The sequence below is a fragment of the Ochotona princeps genome, chromosome 27, assembly GCF_030435755.1.
Source record: "Ochotona princeps isolate mOchPri1 chromosome 27, mOchPri1.hap1, whole genome shotgun sequence".
Lineage (NCBI taxonomy): Eukaryota > Metazoa > Chordata > Mammalia > Lagomorpha > Ochotonidae > Ochotona > Ochotona princeps.
The window spans coordinates 6,480,741-6,499,470 of NC_080858.1; positions in this window are offsets into that span (position 1 = coordinate 6,480,741).

The following is an 18,730-nucleotide window of genomic DNA, read 5'->3' on the forward strand; positions in this document are numbered from 1 at the left end:
CTACTGCGACAATTTACACGTTAGACACAAATGCAACACCATGAAACAATTCACCAGTTTTGTGGAGGCGTAGGTTCCCATTTCCCTCAGGAGCTGCTTAGTAGCATACGCAGCTTTCATAAGAAGCTGCCACACTGGAGCCGTTAGCTACATGGCTGCCCGCATGAACATGGACTGAATAAACATGTACGCAGGGATCCACCCCTGTGAGACGCAGCCAGGCACAGGCTGAGGGACTTCCATGCCTGAGATGGCTGGAGAATGTCCAAGAGTGGGTGGGAAAAGCTGACACATTGTATTCCAGCCCACGTCCTCCCGTTGGCACTACACAGTGTCGTCTGCAAGGAGTATGCAGAGTTAGCGTCTGTCTGGAGTGAAAGCACGCACCCTGATTCTACCATCCCCACCCCATCAGGCTGTTAAATCATCTCACTCTCAGAGTGGGAGGGATTAGGCTCTTCTGGGTCTCCCTAGATCTCAGGACGAATTGCTGGTGTGTGAGTGCATCCAGGGCTTTCATTGGAGCAGAAGCCTCCAGCTCCCAGTTTCTCCCTGGAAGAGTTTGCCAAAATCCTCTTGCAACTGTTGCTGCTGCTTGCATTCAGTTCATTTTTTTTGTTTTTGTTTGTTTGCTTGCCCATTTGTTTTTTTCTTTTTTAAAAGATTTATTTACATAGGGGAAAGAAATTTCATGTATATCTTTTATTTAAAGGAAAGTTTTTGCAGAAAGAAGGAAGGGGACACACACACACACACACACACACACACTACAGGTCTTCTATCTGCTGGTTCACTGCCCAAATGTCCGTAATGGCCAGAGCTGACCCTATCTGAAGCTAGGATCCAGAAGCTTCTTTCTGGGTCTCCCACATGGATGCAAAGGGCCAAGGAGTTGGAACATTGTCTGCTGCTTTCTTAGGTCTAGACTTTTATAGCTCCCACCAAAGGCTCTGCATCCTAACTCTGAGTTCTGAGAGTGGAAGAGAGTAAACGTAATTGAGTCTTCCCCAAATGTGATTCTCAGAAGTGTTTTTTAATTGTGCACACATGCACTTCCTGGGGCTGCACGACCATGGAGCAGTGTACAGAGCAGTGGAATTACCCAGCATGCAGTTTCTCCCCCGGAGTTTCTCTTCTAGTGGCTGCCTGATGGGATGGCCTGCAGCTTGTCTACATCAAGGACTCAATAGATCTGATGAACAGTAGACCTCTGAGAACCAGACAGCAGCTCAGCAGTTCACAAGCCTTTGTCCCCAGCTGACCTCAGCAGTAAATGCTGGTATGAGTTTGTCCACACAGAGAGCTCCGCAACTTATGCAGCTCCTACTCAAGGGAATGACATCTTGGTCATCTGGCTCTGGCAGTTGACAGGGCTTTGTATTCCTGAGGCTTCCTAGACAGCAGAACAGGATGGACATGTGATGTGCCTGCTTCCAGTTGCTCTCCATGCAGGACTGGAGGGTGTAGCTTTTATGAGAGCATAAGCAAGGTGTATATACAAGGTGCACATATGGCTTAGGCAAGAGTCAACAGGCAGAGACCAGTGGATGATCCCACTTCTCAGGGAGGCAGCTCGATCTCTGGGGAACTAGCTTGAGGTCAGGGAGGCATGAAGCTGCAGCTGTTTGACCCAGAGCATGCAGTGGATCTAATTCTGTAGAACTTGGGGCGCCGCATCAGGTTGTTCTGAGACAGCGTGACTACCTGACTCTGAGTCCCCAGGGAGGCAAGGTACCACATCAGACATGGAGCATTGCAGTGGCTTGCAGGTGGCCTTCTGCTGTTTGGTGCAATTCAGGAGGAGAAAGGTGTCAGGGTCAGAGGACTGCAGTGCCTGATCATCCCTGCAGCGCAGTGCAGTCTAATCATGGCTCCACCTAAAGATGACATGGTGCCCTACCAGCTTCAGCCGTGGGCATGTAGGGGACTGCTGCAGCTCTTCCTTTTGGGGGTGTCGTACCGTCCTATGAACTCATCTGACTCCCAACTTAGCCTGGAGTTTGAGATCTTCAAGAAACTCCTGTAGAGCAGACTAGAGCTTCAATGCCTATGGTGAGGGTGAAGGGTTTGGGGAGCTTCTTACTTCAAGAAAAAGCCCCTCCAGGTTCTGAGATTAACCTTGGCTGGGGAATAGAGGTGGTGGAAGCAAGATGTTTCGTTTGTTGTCTTCAGCCATCCTCGGGTTCTCCATACCACAGCTGTTCTCGGATGTTCTCCTTAGTTATTTTTTGCTGTTTTTCTTTGTGCAGTTTTGGGAGGTGCAAACACTAGAAACCTCTAGTTGGCCATCTGTGAACTCACTCATGGTTTCTCCCTGTTTGCTTTGTAGCAGTTAGACTATAACTTGTCTACATGTGAGTGTTGGTGTTACTACTTGGTGTTCTCTGAGTTCCTAAGATCTGTGGTTTGTATACTTTTGCTATTTTATGTAAATTCAGTATTTCTTGAAATGTATTTTCTTTCCTCCTCCCTGACTCTCTTTTATTCCTCATTCCAGTTACATGTAGGCTAAATTGCCCCACATTTTCCCACAGCCATGGACCAACCCATTCTGGTTTTTTTTTCCTTAACAGCTTTATTGGAATATCACACATATCAGTTAAAGTGTACAACACAATGACTTTTCATAAAGTCACTAATTCGCAATTTGAGAACATCTTTGTTTCTTTGTGATTGGCTTCTTTCACTTAGCAGTAATAATTCAACTTCATCCATGGTATAACATGTGTCGATACATCATTTCATTTTCTGAATAAACCTGTGTTTGTATGCTACGATTTATTCATTCATCAGTTGCTGGACACTTCCCACTTACTCTCTACTGCAAAGAATCTTCTATATACATTCCTGTACACATTTTTGTGGACACATCCTTCTCTTGGACGAACACCTGAGCAGAATTGCTGGATTGTGTTTAATCAGTTAAGAATAGCCAGGTTTGGACCCAGCGCAGTAGCCTAGCGGCTAAAGTCCTTGCCTTGTACTCTCTGGGATCTCATATGGGCACCAGTTCATATTGCAGCAGCCCCACTTCTCATCCAGCTCCTGACTTGTGGCCTGGGAAAGCAGTCGAGGCTGGCCCAAAGCTTTGGGACCCTACACTCACATGGGAGACCTGGAAGAGGTTCTGGGCTCCTGGCTTCAGAATGGCTCAGCTCTAGCCAATTGTGGCTGCTTGTGGAGTGAATCAATGGACAGAAGATCTTCTCTGTCTTACCTTTCTGTATATCTGACTTTCCAATAAAAATAAATCTTTTAAAAAAAGAATGGCCATGTTGCTTTCCAGAATGACCTGTGTTTTTGTATTCCTCCCAGCAATGCATGAAGATTCCAATCTATCTACATCCTTAACAACACTCTTTACCATCTATCTCTTGGTCACAGCTGAATTAGATGTCAGACAGTATCTCATAATGTAATTTCTGATTTATAGTGTGCTTTTAGCTAATTCTGCATCTTCTCTGTTGAACTGTTGCTGTGATCCAACATTTTCCCCATATCAGCATCCTTGATGAAATCTAATTGCTGCTCCAACAATATTAAGAGCTGGTACCTTCGTGAAGTGTTTAGATCATGAGGACTCCACCCCATGGATGGGATTGGTAACCTTGACAAGCGCATGTTCTGCCCATTCTTGCCCTCTCCTGGCCCCATTAGTTCTATTACAGAAGAGCAGCACCTCTTCTTTCTGGAAGATGTGACTTCCAAGGCGCCGTTTTGGAAAGAGAGGCGAAGCAGCCCCAGAGACCAGACCTTCCTCTCTGACTCCTTCATCTCCAGGAGTGTGAGAGTGAATTCCCAGCCCAAGATGCTGTGTTATAGCGGCACACAGCAGACGAAGACAACTGTATAAGCGGCTCTTTTCCCAGTGTGACAGCCAGGTTCTTTGTCTTTTCATTGTTGAGTTGTACCTTGAGTTTTCAGGTAAGATATCACACACACACACACACACACACACACACACACACACACACCACCTTTCTCTGTATTTCTGCTTGGGTAATTTCTCTTAACTTGAAGTTCATTGATTTTTTTCTTCTGTTGCATCAAGTCTGCTGAGGAGCTGGTTGAAAATATCTATGTTCTCTTTAACCACATTTTCATTTGTAGAGTTGCCATTGTATAGAATGAACTAAAATTCTGCATTTGTTTCTGGATGCAGTCTGTCTTTCCTCTAGATTGATTAATATTCCCAATCACATTAACTGCAGTGGTTTTCAATTCTCTGTCTCATGTTTCTAATATGTGCAGTGTCTGACTCCGGTTCTTCTGATTATTTTGTTTCTTGAAAGTCTGGATTTTCTTCTTGTTTATTTCCTCAAGATACTCAATTGAGAATCAAATTGTGCCTATCATCCAGTGTCGCTTTCAGATCCTCTCCTTTTGTTCATTTCTCTCAAAATACTTCAGATTGTCTGCTTGTGATCCTTATCATGGGGTTCGTGGTAAGGCGGATCATCTGTTACTTCCATATTAAAGGCTAGTGCTCTTCATCTTGGGCTATGACAGTTCATCATCTCTGTAACTCCAGCATGGTAACATTACAGACATTTTTAAAATATAATTTTTAGATAAGGTAAACAACTTTCATGTATTTCCTATGTACAGATTTAAGAGCACAATTTTTACTTGACTCGCTGAATTTCTAGTCTATTTGTAGAAGAAAAGCAGAACGAATTTCTAGAATAAATGAACAAATGAAGTTATCATGTAGTTCGGCAAATCGTATCCTGAACAAATCAAAGGTATCTGAGATTTCCTGTTGTACCAGCCGCATGTTGTACATGTAGGTTTACAAATGAAGAGCTCAGGTTGATTCTGTGTGTTTGAGTTATTTGTGTTTTATGGGTGTTTTAGAGATATCACTGAAAGGAATAAATGGAAAAAACATTGCATTGACTAAAATACAAATTGAACAAGAATTCTGAGCATTCTTCCAGAAAGATTTATGATAATGAGTATTTTTTTTAGATTTATTATTTTATTGGACAGTCAGGTATACAGAGAGGAGGAGAGACAGAGAGAAAGGTCTTCCATCCCATGATTCACTCCCCAAGCGGCTGCAATGGCTGGAGCAGTGCCAATCCGAAGCCAGGAGCCCAGAGCCTTTTCCAGACCTCCCACACAGGTGTAGCGTCCCAAGGCTTTGGGTAATCCTCGACTGCTTTCCCAGGCCACAAGTAGGGAGCTGGATGGGAAGTGGGGCTGCTGGGTTTAGAACCGGCGCCCATATGGGATCCTGGTGTGTGCGAGGCAAGGACGTTAGCTTCTAGGCTATCCCGCCTGGCCCGATAACGAGTAATTTATTGAATTAGCTTTTTCAGAGATACAGGTTGCTCATCTTGGTTACTTATAATGACTAGTGTTTGCTCATTGTGTTGTGGCAACCGTTGCATTTGGTGATAGCTAGTATAGTTGAACTGGGTTCTTTTTTAGTTTGCCAAGGGCACAGATGACTTAATGCAACGTGGTGTTTCTGCATAACATTAATAGCATGTCATGCTTTTCTCTTTTGCTAAGTCATTTGCTCCAATCAAGAAGGCTCATGGCTAATGTTGTATGTCCCTCAGTGGAAATTAACTTAAAACAGATCCACAGTAAAAGGCAGAGCAACTTTGTTAAAAATGAGAGGTGACTTCTGACCAAGGAAAAACATTCTCTCATCGTTTGTGGGTAGCAAAAAGGCATCTTATTCCTGAATCTTACTAGTGTCTAAAGATATGACCAGTGCACCCAATGGAGACCACTCTAATCAAACCATTATAGATGAAATACCACTGGGAGAATGGAGTTTCTACAATTGAATACACATAAATAGTGGCTTTCAACAAAACCCAAGTGAGATATTGAATCAAAAGCGAGAAATCATGTTCCTGTTGCAGCGTTTTCTCTTCCAAGGAATTCAAGGTTTTTCAAGGTTTTTCAGAAGAAATAACCCCACAGTAAAAGTAAAATCAGTGGTAGAATTTCTATCAAACTCCACTTTTCTATTAGTTAAGGCGATTGAAGCAAAACTTGTTTACTAAAACTGGCAGGCTTTGTGCTCCAGTGGCTGATTTACTGTCTTGGAGAATAATACCTGCTTTGTGAGGATGTCCAAAACGTGTCCAAGATCGTGTTCTGAAATAGCTTGAAATCATCTTAAGACCAAATTCCATAGACATTCTATTTTATGATCCTTAGAAGGAACCACAAGGCGTTAGCCGCTGCTCATTGCATTCCTATGCTGTGAAAGAGTTTTTGCTGCATCTGTTTCTATATTTGGGAGAGTTCCCCAGCTTTCCCATCATTATTCAGAGTAACATTCTTCATGCTCCGGTGGTGCCCTACTCAGATGCTGCTGAACTCAGCAAGTGCTTCAACGTGCCTGGCGCTGTCATTGGACCCTTTCATGCCCTTTACCCGCGACTTGTGGCTGTGACCAGGATGGGCTAGCTGAGTTTTTTTCAGTTCTGGGAACATGTGAATCTGGGAATCCACAAGTAAGGACTTTGCAATAAAGTGTCTGTAGGCAAGCATTGCTGCAAACAGCCTATGTGCCACTTCATTATAGCATGCCCAACAGCCCTCAACAAGGTCAACCTATAGCGACAAGAGCATACACTGACTTACTAGTCAACAATCAGTAACAATTCTATACTTATTTGCACATTTTGCTTTTTTACAGTTTGTATTGTAAAATTATTTTCATATTCTTAATTTTAAAAATCAGGAAAATCTGAATTATTTTAAAATCAAATGATACAGCCATTCATATAATAATTTGGTTACTTTTCACATTGTATTTTATTATGAGTATTTGTGTTTTATTCTCAAACATTCTGTTACATTAAGCATCTTGCTCTTCATGATGCTTTATTGGTTTGTCTGTTTCTCGGGCTTGAATATCAAAATTCTAGCAGAAGTTTTTTTGAATTCCTTTTGTTTGTTTATGTGTTTTGAACTTTGCTCATTGCCTCCCCTCTCATTTTGATCCTCAGGCTCTTGGGGAGTAGAATTGAAAACACGCCAACAGTTGTGGAATTTGAGTTTCTAACCAAGAGTTGCCTGATTCCAGACAAGACAGGAGAAAGGCTGCCTGCATGGACTGAGCTTGGAACCGGATAACAGAATGCTCCAAATGGTGAGAATTCACTGGGTATCAGCTACTTTGACACCACTGAGAGGAGAGAAGGGCACACCTCATTTGGAATTCACAGGGGGGAGCTGCTCACAATCTGCCTTGTCTTATTGTGGCTTAAACCTTTAGCTCACACCACTGAGTGCAGGACAGCTGTGGCTTGCGAAAAGAGACAACCAAAGCCTTGAGTAACTGTGTTTAGTTTTACACACCCTGACCAGTTTTCCCTCTCCATTTGTTTCTGTAGCCACCCACTCTTGATACTCTGAAACTTTTGTTGATCGATGTGTTTGTTGTTTAGGGCTACAAATATGTTTCCCTGTATGTGATCTCCCACATTTTAACGGCCCCTCTGACACCATGAACAACTTGCGTTGGCCCGTACCTGCTTTCAGAGTAACTATGACTACCCTGATTAAGGCAAAACACAACCTTAGAATCACCTGTGTTGAGAGCATCCCACTCTTCAAGAGCATCTTCCCTTTCTGCTCTGGGCTTGTCTCCCTCCCTGGAGGAACCTGCCAGATGCTGCTAGTCCAGTGCACATGCTCAGTCCAGAATTTCAGGATGGCTTATATTCTATGAATAAGGATCAGGGTGCCAATATCCTCCCATCCTTTGGACCACTGAGTGACTATTCTAGGAAATATGTTTGCATCCTTCTCTTGAGGCCCTCGGTGCCAAAGTTAAAGAATTTGAAAGTGATCTGTTAAATTTTCTCCTTCTTTGGCTTGTTTCACTTTTCCTGTTGCTTTAATTCTGTGTTGAGAGGTCATATCCAAAATAAAATACTTATATCCTCACCCATGTCCTTATCCTAACCCCTGAGTTTAGAGAACTCGAACTCAGATAGTGGGTGTAGAAACGGTCCTTAAATGCTGGTTCTCTGGATGTGATTTACAGTCAGGAGCTGTCACGAAGACATTATTGCTGGTAAATGGAGAGGCGGTAAACTACAGTGTGGTCACAGTTACTGCCATATGGTAACCTTGCACTAGTAAGATGATTGTTGGTGGGGGAGTTGGAGGCAGTGACCTACACTGGTGGTAGAGAAAGGTTTGGCCTGCTATCAGCTTTGGGCCAAATGTGGTCCACTAAGTTGTAAATAGAGTGTTACTGAAAAAGTCATTTGCATTCTTTTGCACTTCATTAAGGACTATGATACCGCAACATAGTTTAACATTTGCAATAGAACCCTTCAAATAGAAAATATCCACTGTTCAGCCCCTCACAAAAAGTATGCGCTGATTCCTAGTGCACCCCATGGGTTAGCCCTCAACTGGACTTGTGATTGTGTGCTCTTCTCCAGAGCAGCCAGAAGCGTGGTGATGACCCTTGGTTAAAGCAACCCAGTGTATTCATTGAGATAAGTGGTGTTTTGCAACCATGGATCTGTATGTTGTTTGGAGACAAATGGTAATTGCAAGTCAGTGCTGCTTAGTAATGTAACAGACGCTCTGTGTATTTTCGGTTTAAGACCTGCTGTCGACTTCCCTAGTAGCTAAGGAATTTCCATTTTTAAGGCTCATTGCATGTTTTGGCTGTGCGTACAAAACAACCTGCCGTAAAAGACCTACCATGGGCATTAATTAGTGCTGCTGGTGCCATTCATGAAACTGTTGTAACAATAACTCACATGAAACACAAGTGTTAAATACTATTCGGAGAAAGAAGAAGGAAATGAGAGAAGAGGTTAAAATGACCTTTTTGTGGTTGAAATGATTAACAAATTACACTTGGCTTGAAGTGGCAAACATTTTGTGCTCTGCGTTGATGTTTAGAGATGATAAAAAATTGAGCCAAGGGAAATAGAAAGTGGGTTATAGGGATATGTAGGTCAACAACAAAGGAGCAAAGTGTTTTGTGAGTGCTTTAGTAGCTGTTAATCACTTCAGCAAAATTAAAAGGAAAAACTAATCAGAAGACAACTGAGATTTTTGCGTTTCTGTGCAGGAATTTGGGCAGATACAATATGAGAAAGAAAAGCTGCTTTCATTTGATTTGTAATTACCCAAAGTAGGATACACCTGGGAAATGTTGCGGACCAGAACATGGAACTGCAGGGTACATGGTTGAGAAACTGAGTCTCTCTACTGATGGGTATCAGTAGCTCCTTACAGGAGCAATTGTTAACACTGTTAATTGGAATGAATTATCCTTGGGTGGTTCTGCCTATCAGTGACTACAGCTGTGTGGGATGAATAGAAAGGTATGTTGGTGCTACTACCAAAGCTGTATTTAGTAGTTATTTTGCAGAATTAAAATTCTCACAGAAAGAATAGACATTCAACCTGTTGGGTAGGATTCAAAACATATGTAGGGAAAAGATAGAGCTTCCTCTCCCTCCATATAGCTAAGCTTGTGGCACATGGCATGCTACGTAGCTGACAAGAGCATCTCATGACTGGATGAGGATGGGCAAATGTGGAGGCACTGATAATGGCTTCCGTAGACTTGAGACACCTAATGGGACTTCTTGGAAGTAGAGATGATGGATATAAAGTAACTTACATTCTGGTAGGATAAACTGTGATTGTAGCCATTGTGTTTGGAGGCATATTTTGTTGTACAGCAATGTGTAGCAATTAGAATACACTTTTTCTCCATGGTGGATAAAATTGTGGGGGCCTTTGGCAAGATCCTATAAGAGATTTACAGCTCATATTTCGGATGATCTTAAAGAAAGTGATGCTGTACGTGGTAGGTGACTCCCTGTTGTTTGAGAACCTGCTTAATTATTTCCTACCTGATTGTTTAGAGAGGACTGTCAGGCTCCATTGCAGCAAGTAAATTGCTGTTAACCCGAGCTTCCCATATTAGATCCATGAAGTGTTAATATTAGACCTTGAGCATTAGACCCATGAAATTATAGCACTGGATGACAAAGCAGCAAGCAATTAAGTCTGGTGACCAGGAAAGTACATGTAAATTTACTGAAATGGAATTCCTAATTCAAACCACACCTACTTCTATTGCACTATCATTTTCTAAACTCACATAACATTTTCTTGGTTGGTTTCCTAATATCAACTTATAGAAGAAAGAGAAACTTGGGATTGGGTCAGAGATGAGTATATGCAAATATTCTAATTATAGATGAAATCCTATAGAACTACAAACCCAATCACAGGTACGTTTAAATATATAGACTGGGCACACTGGCAAAGTAGGCAAAACGTTGAGTGGTACACCTGGAATTTCCTTTGGTTGGAAAGAAAACTGGTTCATGGTAAAGAAGTACTTGCAGTGACTGGAAGGTTTGCTTTTACTTTTTAATTATCCTCATTATGTTTATTTCTCAAGTGAAGTAAACATCGTGGTAGCCTGTCCTTGATATTCCCTCTTTCTTTTAAAATATTTATTTATTTCAGAGTTACAGAGAGAGGGGAAGAGAAAGCAAAAGAGAGATACATGCAGAATCTTCCATCTGCTGGTTTGCTTGCTGAATGATCACAAGCCAGGAGCCTCTTCTGGATCTTCCAAATGGGTGTCAGGGGCCGAAGCACTTGGGCTATCTTCTGATGTTTTTTCTAGGTCATTTACAGGGAGCTGGATTGGCAGCATTCAGACAGCATTCCTACTATGCCACTATGCCAGCCCCCATATAGTTCCTCTTCTATTGGCCCAGTTATGTAAGTGTCCAGCGTTCGTGAAATGGGGTTAAGTTTGGTCCCTCTCACCATCACTTTCAGCCTGACCACTCTCACTGTCACTTGTGGAGTTTGTGTTCTCTCGATGACCACAATTACTTGCTATACAAGAGATCCTAATTATTGGGGACAAAGCAGTCTTCACTCTGGGGGCTAAGTTAAAATGAAGGGGCCAGCATAGTGACGTAGCAGGTAAGGCCATCACCTGTGACACTGGCATCCCATTTGGGCACAGGTTTGTGTCTCAACACCTCAATTGCTAATTCAGATCTCTGATAATGAACCTGGGAAAGCAGTAGAATGTGACCAAAGAGTTTGGACCCCTGCCACTCACATGGGAGGACCAGATGAAGTTCAGGCTCCTGCATTCTGCTTGGTCCAGCCCTGGCCTTTGTGGCCACCCGGGTAGTAAACTAATAGATGAAAGATTTTTGCGTGCTCTCTCTCTCTTCCTCTATATTTCTCCACCCCCTCTCTCTGTAACTCTGAGTTTAAAAATAAATAAATGGACATTTTTTAGAAGTTACAATTTAATTTGTTCTGTTTACAAATTGCAAAATTACTAAAACAAAAATGGGAGAGTATAGCCAGTCTTCTACAGAGAGTCAGAGTTGCTTGACAGAGTACAGGAAGGGAGAACAGTATGTCAGATATATGAGATGCACTGAATTTGTCTCTTGCTGTTTCTGTGCCCAGGATTAATAATCAAAAGCAGCTACAGAAGTCACTTTTTGGAAAGAGCACAAGCACAAAGCATTTGGGTGTGGAAGGAAGAAAATCTGCACCTACACATGAGGGAACATAGATAAGCTGGAATGCTAACAAAAGTGAGGACAATCTAAAAATGAATAGTGCTTAGTGGTCCCTTGCAGTAGCAAGGACTTCAGTGTGTTCACATAATCCCCTGTGTTAATCTGGCAGGGGTACTGTTGAACTCAGCTTTAACAAGAAAATACACGATTCCCGCGGTGGTGGGACATATTTTTCTCCGTGTTGAGCTACAAGTTCATTGAAGGAAGGAACCATTTAGGTGTTCAACGGACATTGAATGATCAAACCAAGGTAATAGCAACATGTGCATTTTTCGAAAATGACCTTAGTATAATCTTTTCATATGATAGAATAAATCACATAGTTTCAAGAAAATTAAACATCTTTGAAAATTAAAATAAAGCTCATGAAGCAAGTGTTGTGGTATAGTGGCTATCCCACCACTTGGGACACCCACATCCACATTAGTGCTGATTCGGCTCCTTCATTTCTCCTTCTCCTTCTTATTTGTATCCTTATCTTTCTTCTAAGATTCATTGCATTTTTCTTTCAAAGACAGACTTACACAATGAAGGAGAGACACATACAGAGGTCTGCCATCCACTGGCTCACTCCCCATATGGCTGCACCAGCTGGAACGGAGCCAATCTGAAGCCAGGAGCCCAGAGCTTGTTCCAAGTCTCCATGGGTACAGGGTCCCAAGGACTTCACTTCTGGTCCAGCTTCCTGCCGATGTACTTGTGAAGGCTACGGATAATGGCCCAAGGACATGTTCTCTGCTACCACACAGAAGAGCTAGATGAAGAGCTGGATTCCTGGCTTCCTCTTGACCCCGTCCAGGCTATTGTGACCACTTGGGGAGTGAGCCAGAGGATGCAAGATTCCCTCTTTCTCTCTGTCTTTCCCTCCCCACCACTGTACCTTTCATATAAATAAATATTAAAACATGAAATTGACTTCTTTGCCATTGTGAACTCTCCTGAGCTTCTTTTGCTGTAAAGCAGGGGCCATTTACATTTCATATACCAGAGAGAACATGAACTAATTTCACTTTGGAAATTACACATTAAAATAATTAAAATTGTTGAACAGCTGTCAGCCGCTAAACTGAGGAAGGTTTGGCATATATTAGGAAAACAGCCACTCTAGTAACTATAATTGCATGAATTGTGACAATAGCGACAATTTTGTTGAAAACCAAATATAGGCACTTTTGTAAGTAATTTATATGTGTCCTATCAGTTAATCCTTACATCTCGTATGTGTGAATTTTTGTTTAGTACTAAAACTGAGATATGGAGATAATAAGAAATTTGCCCAAATTAACCTAGAGAAAAACCAAGTCAGGGAAATGAATTCAGGATAATGTGTTCTAGAATATATCTTTTCTACCATTGTAATACCCACCAAAGACACATGAGTGCTCTACTTGAGTTTGAAGTCCTCTTAAAAAGTTGAACATAATAGTATCACTTCTAAATAAATAACCCAAGGTTCTTTACCCTGCATTCCAAACCCACAACACAAACTAGATAATGTGATGGGAGTGAACCTTGAAAGAGAGTATATAGAAAGTCCAGGGTTATGGCTTGGGTATGGTTTATTTCCCCAAACTTCACGTGTTAAAAACTTTGTCCTAAATGTAATTGTACTAAAAGACATTGGAACCATTGGAAGGGGACGTTTACTACAAGTGATGTGGGGGCCATTGGAGCTCTGTTCCCAGAGGAATGACTGTAGTCCCTGTGGCGCCCCTGGTGGTTTTCCTGAAAGTTGCAGAAGAGCAAGAGTGGCCTCTCTGCTCTCTGGCTTCCTTTCCTGATGGCACAGACGCCCTCTGTGTTGTCAGTCACCATGGGATCGTCACAGAATCCAAGGGGATGTCAGTACTTGGCCACTGAACCTCCAACATTGGGAATGAAACCACTTGATTTTGTATTACCCAGCTTCAAGGATGTTTATTATAGAAATGGAAAACATATGAATAATCCAGTGTATGCTTTATCTTTTACTAACACATCGAAGCAAACAGAGTTATAGCCGTATGAATTGAACTCCTGAGCCCGGTCTTTATTTGACTCTACCGTATGAGTGGAAGAGTGGGATTGATACAGCCTAGAGGTTCGGAGACCTTGCTTTTAACCCCAGTATAGCTATCCATGCTTTTAAACAGATTATGTTACCTTCTATGTTGTAGTTTTCTTCATGTGTCACATGGACACCTGCTCTGCATTTAACCACAGGGTTCTTATAAGGTTACAGTGACTGTGGTTCGTGAAAGCTAAATGCTGTTTAAGTATTTAGTGCTATTAATCATTACTTTCCATCACTGGGTCTATTATGCAGCTGCTATATGACCCAGTGCTATTCACTGCATAAGATCATCTTTCCTATAATCAAAATAATCCTTAAACCAAAAGTGTTATTATTGTCCTTGCTTTTAGAGATGACACAGTGAAAAATGTTCAATCCTCTGGAAATGTTTAAGTGGTTTTTTTTTCCCTCCATTTTTTCGTATTAAAGAAATTGTTGAGTGTTCTGGACAAATTTGCCTTTGGGTGTGGGTTATAGCCTCAACGGGTCCAGTTTCTCTTCCCTTGGAAACTTTGTGATGGTTTTTGTAACTGGAATCCTTAGAACCCTTGTTCCTGATGTCGGAACATCAAGGACAGCCGTTGTCTTCCAACCCAATGTAGCTGCTGTAGAGTGTGATCAGGCTTGTCTCAAACAGGATATGGGCGATGTCCACACAGACTCACTCTGTCCACACCCAGGGAGGATGGGAGAGATGCTCCTTAACTGAGAGAGAGACAGAGGCTTGTGGACTGACTGTGAGCTCTAAAGAGGAGACAGCATCTTCTTCATTGTATTACTCTCATAATCTAGTATCACGTACTATAAACATGTTAGTAAGTGAGTTCAAGGGTTGTATGAACATTTAGCCTACAAAAACTCACAAGTGCCACTTATTAAGGCAAAGTATTATGAAATTGAAATTATAAAGTCAGAATCAGGATCTGGGCTTCTTCCCCCTTAAGACATGAGTGTGAATTGAATTTCTTCAGTCTAGAATTTCTCCACTGTCAAATGGGAATTAAACTCTCCTGCATATGACTGACAGTGTATCTGGGATGCAGATCTCACCTGAAACTCCAGCTTAAAGCCTTACAGTCCTGAGGGTCAAGTCCATGTTCTTTAGTGCAGCTCTTAGAAAGAGCCAGTTGTCAAGTCCATGTTCTTTTGTGGCATCTCTTAGAAAGAGCCTGTTGGACACACAAACTCTAGAGTTGCAAATTAAAGTTACTGGAGGATTTATAAGTCATAAAGCTTGGCTGAAATACGGTCATGAATATGCAGACAGCATCATTCTCCTAATATCGGGTCAGTGATGCAGTTCCAGAGGTTAGGCACTCATCCACTGCAAACAACAGAAAGCCTGAAGTCTGTGTCTGAGGTAGGTGGGATGGAATACAAAACAAAAGCACAATGGCTTGGTCGAGAGGACAGTGTCCCTGGAGCACACAGATCAAGGCGGGAGATGAGGGCAAGTATGAGACCAAAACACATAGCAAGGAGTCAAGTTGGGGCTAGCTGCAGTAAGGTAGGGCTGAAGGCTACAAAACAGGTCACAAGACACGATGCGGTGAGAAGTTGGAAGGACCCCAGGCTTTCGCCACACAGCGAAGTGAATGGGGAAGACATTTGCATGGAGACAGCGGAGGAAAATCAATTTTGTTGGTTTTGAGGGCACATTAGAGGAAATCAGAAGTTTAATTTGAGAAATGCAAGCTTAGAGATCTTAGAGATCTGTTCTGGGCACAGATTGCTATGGGCAGGTTGAATCTGGATTTTAGGCTGCACCAGGCTTCCTTCCTTCTCAGGGTTAGAGGTTTCCTGTTAGTGTTTACCATGTGGGTTTTCAAAATCTCCTGGGATCCTAGGGTTTATTGGGAGAATCAAGAGGCTACTCAATAAACAGAAAGTTCAGGGCTAACATGGCTCAATTGGCTTATCCTTGGCCTTGAAGTGCTGGCATCCCATAAAAGCACCAGTTCGTATCCCAACTGCTCCACTTTCATACAACTTCCTGCTTCTCACCTGATAAAGCAGAGGAGGACGGCTCAAAGCCTTGGGACCCTGCACCCACATGGCAGACCTGGAAGAAGCTCCTGGCTTTGTATTGGCTCAGCTCTAGCTGTTGTGGCCATTTGAGGAGTAAGCCGGCAAATAGAAGAACTTTCTGTTTCTCCTTCTCTCCCTAAATCTGCCTTTCTAATAAAAATTTTAAAAAAGGAAGTTCAAAGGGATGGAGCATTTTTTTTTCACAACACGCTTCCTTTTTAGATTTAAATTGATTTCCTTCACATGGATTCCAAATGAGCTATCATTTGTACCAGGTATTTGTGACTCATATTGTCACAACAACAGTTATATGGTGCTTACCCTGTGTCAGAGTTTCCTAACATATGCATGTAAACATTTCTTGCTGAAATTACGCAAGAATGTTGTATAGTGGATACCATTACTACCCTATGTTGTATTGGCTGAGTAAGAGTGGCTAAGTGACTAATATAAAATTACAAAATTAGGAAGCAGTGAGCAGGATATAAGTTGGTATTTCTTTTTTTTTTTAAAGAGTTATTTATTTGATTACAAAGTCAGATATACAGAGAGGAGAGACAGAAAGGAAGATCTTCCATCTGATGATTCACTCCCCAAGTGAGCCGCAACGGCCTGTGCGTGCCGATCCGAAGCCAGGAGCCAGGAAACTTCTCCGGGTCTCCCACGCGGGTGCAGGGTCCCAATGCATTGGGCCGTCCTCGACTGCTTTCCCAGGCCACAAGCTGGGAGCTGGATGGGAAGTGGAGCTGCCAGGAGTAGAACCGGCGCTCATATGGGATCCTGGCACGTTCAAGGCAAGGACTTTAACCACTAGGCCACGTCACCGGGCCATAAGTTGGTATTTCTATCTGTTGTTACAGAATCACACTACAAGTGTCAAACAAGGTATATACTACCTTAACCTACTTGTAGCAATACCCCAGGAAGCTCGTGCTCCAGCCAGTGCACACTGTATGCCACTCTCCAGGTCACTTTCATGCTGGCCTTTGGGCCTGTGTTTCTTCAGTTCTCCAAAAGACATCTCCAGAGAGGCTCACTTGACTCTTTGTCTTCTGAAGTAAGAATGTGTCAGAGATCCCTTGGATTTTTTTTTAATGTTTTAAAAGGTATCCTCTTTTTATTTGAAAGGCAGAGAGAGGCATAAAGCAGAGGAGAGAGGGAGAGAGAACGGGAGGGTATGAAGGTGGCAGGGAGGGAGAGAAAGGGGAGAGAGCGTGAGTTATCTTCTCTCCAGTGGTTCATCTCCAAATGTCTGCAACACTCAAGGCTGAGCTGAGCCAGTCTAGGAGTCGGGAACGGGAACGCATCTGACCTGTCATGCAGGTGGGAGGGATTTAAGCCTCACTTGCTTTCTCCCAGGGTTCACAGTAGTAGGGAGCTGGATCAAAAGATGATCAGCACTTTGATATGGGATGTGGGCCCCTGGAGTGGTTAACCACTGCAGCACACCTCTCCTTTGACTTTTAGAATGTTCTGTTTATAATGACTTTGTGTGTGTGTGTGTGTGTGTGTGTGTGTACAAATGTCTCCTCCCTATTCCACATTCACATAAAGATTGTGAAAACGTTAACACGTCTTCATTATTTATCTGAGCTCCAAGAGGCTTCTTTCATTCAGGAATTGACAACCCATAAATACAGACACAGAAGCAATTGCAACACAATTTAAAAACAAAGTCGCTGTAGAAAGTGAGAGAAAAAAAACCCCTCACTTCAGGCTGCTTCAGTTCAAATCATGAACCTGCCACTTGCTTCCTGGACTTGGAGAAGTTGTTATGTCTCTCTTGTGCTCAGTTTATACACTTGTGGAAACAAATGGCACTATGATCTATTTTCTGGTGCTGTCAGAAGATGCATAGAGACCTTGACACAGTGTTGGCACCAACTGTGTATTTCATCAAGGTTTTATGCTAGTATTTCTTCTTTATTATAGGAGAACATTCCAGTGTGTGCTAGATGGTTGCCTTCTGCACTTAAAACCAGGAATGATTGAATTAATAGACTGTGCCCCCATTTATTCATTAATAAAACAACCAGGATTGTGTAATTACAATTCTAGTTTCTGAGGTCTTAGTGGTGAACCACAAAGATGTGTTTCTGCGTTTTCATAGATATTGATCTCACTAGGTTTAGGTAAGGCCATAGCTGTGAGCTGAAAAATACAGGAAGTGATAGGAACAGAAGCAAGGTCCTTTCACAGATTTGGGAGAGCAACATGTTACCTAAGTGAAGCCTGAAAGCTACCCTGGCCTGTAGTTGGTGGATAAGAGAATGTTACACTCTCTGAATAAACAGGATATACAGGAAGGTGTGGGAGCCTAGGATAGCAGAGCCCACTGGCTCAGTGAGACAAAATTCAAGGTGGCAGGAAGGAACAGACTCAGACGCCGAGAGATCTTAGGGGTAGTCAGTTGAACTTCATTATTGCAACTGAAAGTGTGGGGTTTGGGCAAAATGGAGGTGTTGGAAACAGATGAAGAAACTGAGTTATCCTGAGCTGGTGTGTCAGAGGAGGATGGTTCCAGGAGAGATGTTGTGTTGCCCTGGTCTCAGAGGGAGCCACAGCACCACAAAGGGCAGATAAAGCTGCAGGAATCCAGAGTAAGTTGGACCTTCCTGATCTCAGCTGAAATTTCCTTATTGTAATACCGAATTTTCTACCTAGAGGAAGTTGCATCATTTTCTGAACACAATGAATGAAGAAGTAGGAAGATGTGTGTTCCTCATATTGTATGATAAGAGGGCCTCCCTCCTTCTCTCTCTGTCTCTCTCTTTTAGATGTTTATTTTTTATTATTATTTGCAAGGCAGATATTACAGAGAGAAAAGGAAAGACACACACACAGGTCTTCCATCCACTGTGAACTCCCCACATGAACACAATGGCTAGAGCTGAGCTGGTCCAAAGCTAAGAGTCAGTGCTTCTTCCTGGTCTCCCATGTGAGTGTAGGGGCCCAAGGCTTTGGACCATCCTCCACAGATTTCACAGGCCATAAGCAAAGAGCTGGATGGGAAATAAAGCAGCTGGGACACAAATGGCAGCCATAGAGGATGCCAGCTCCACACGGT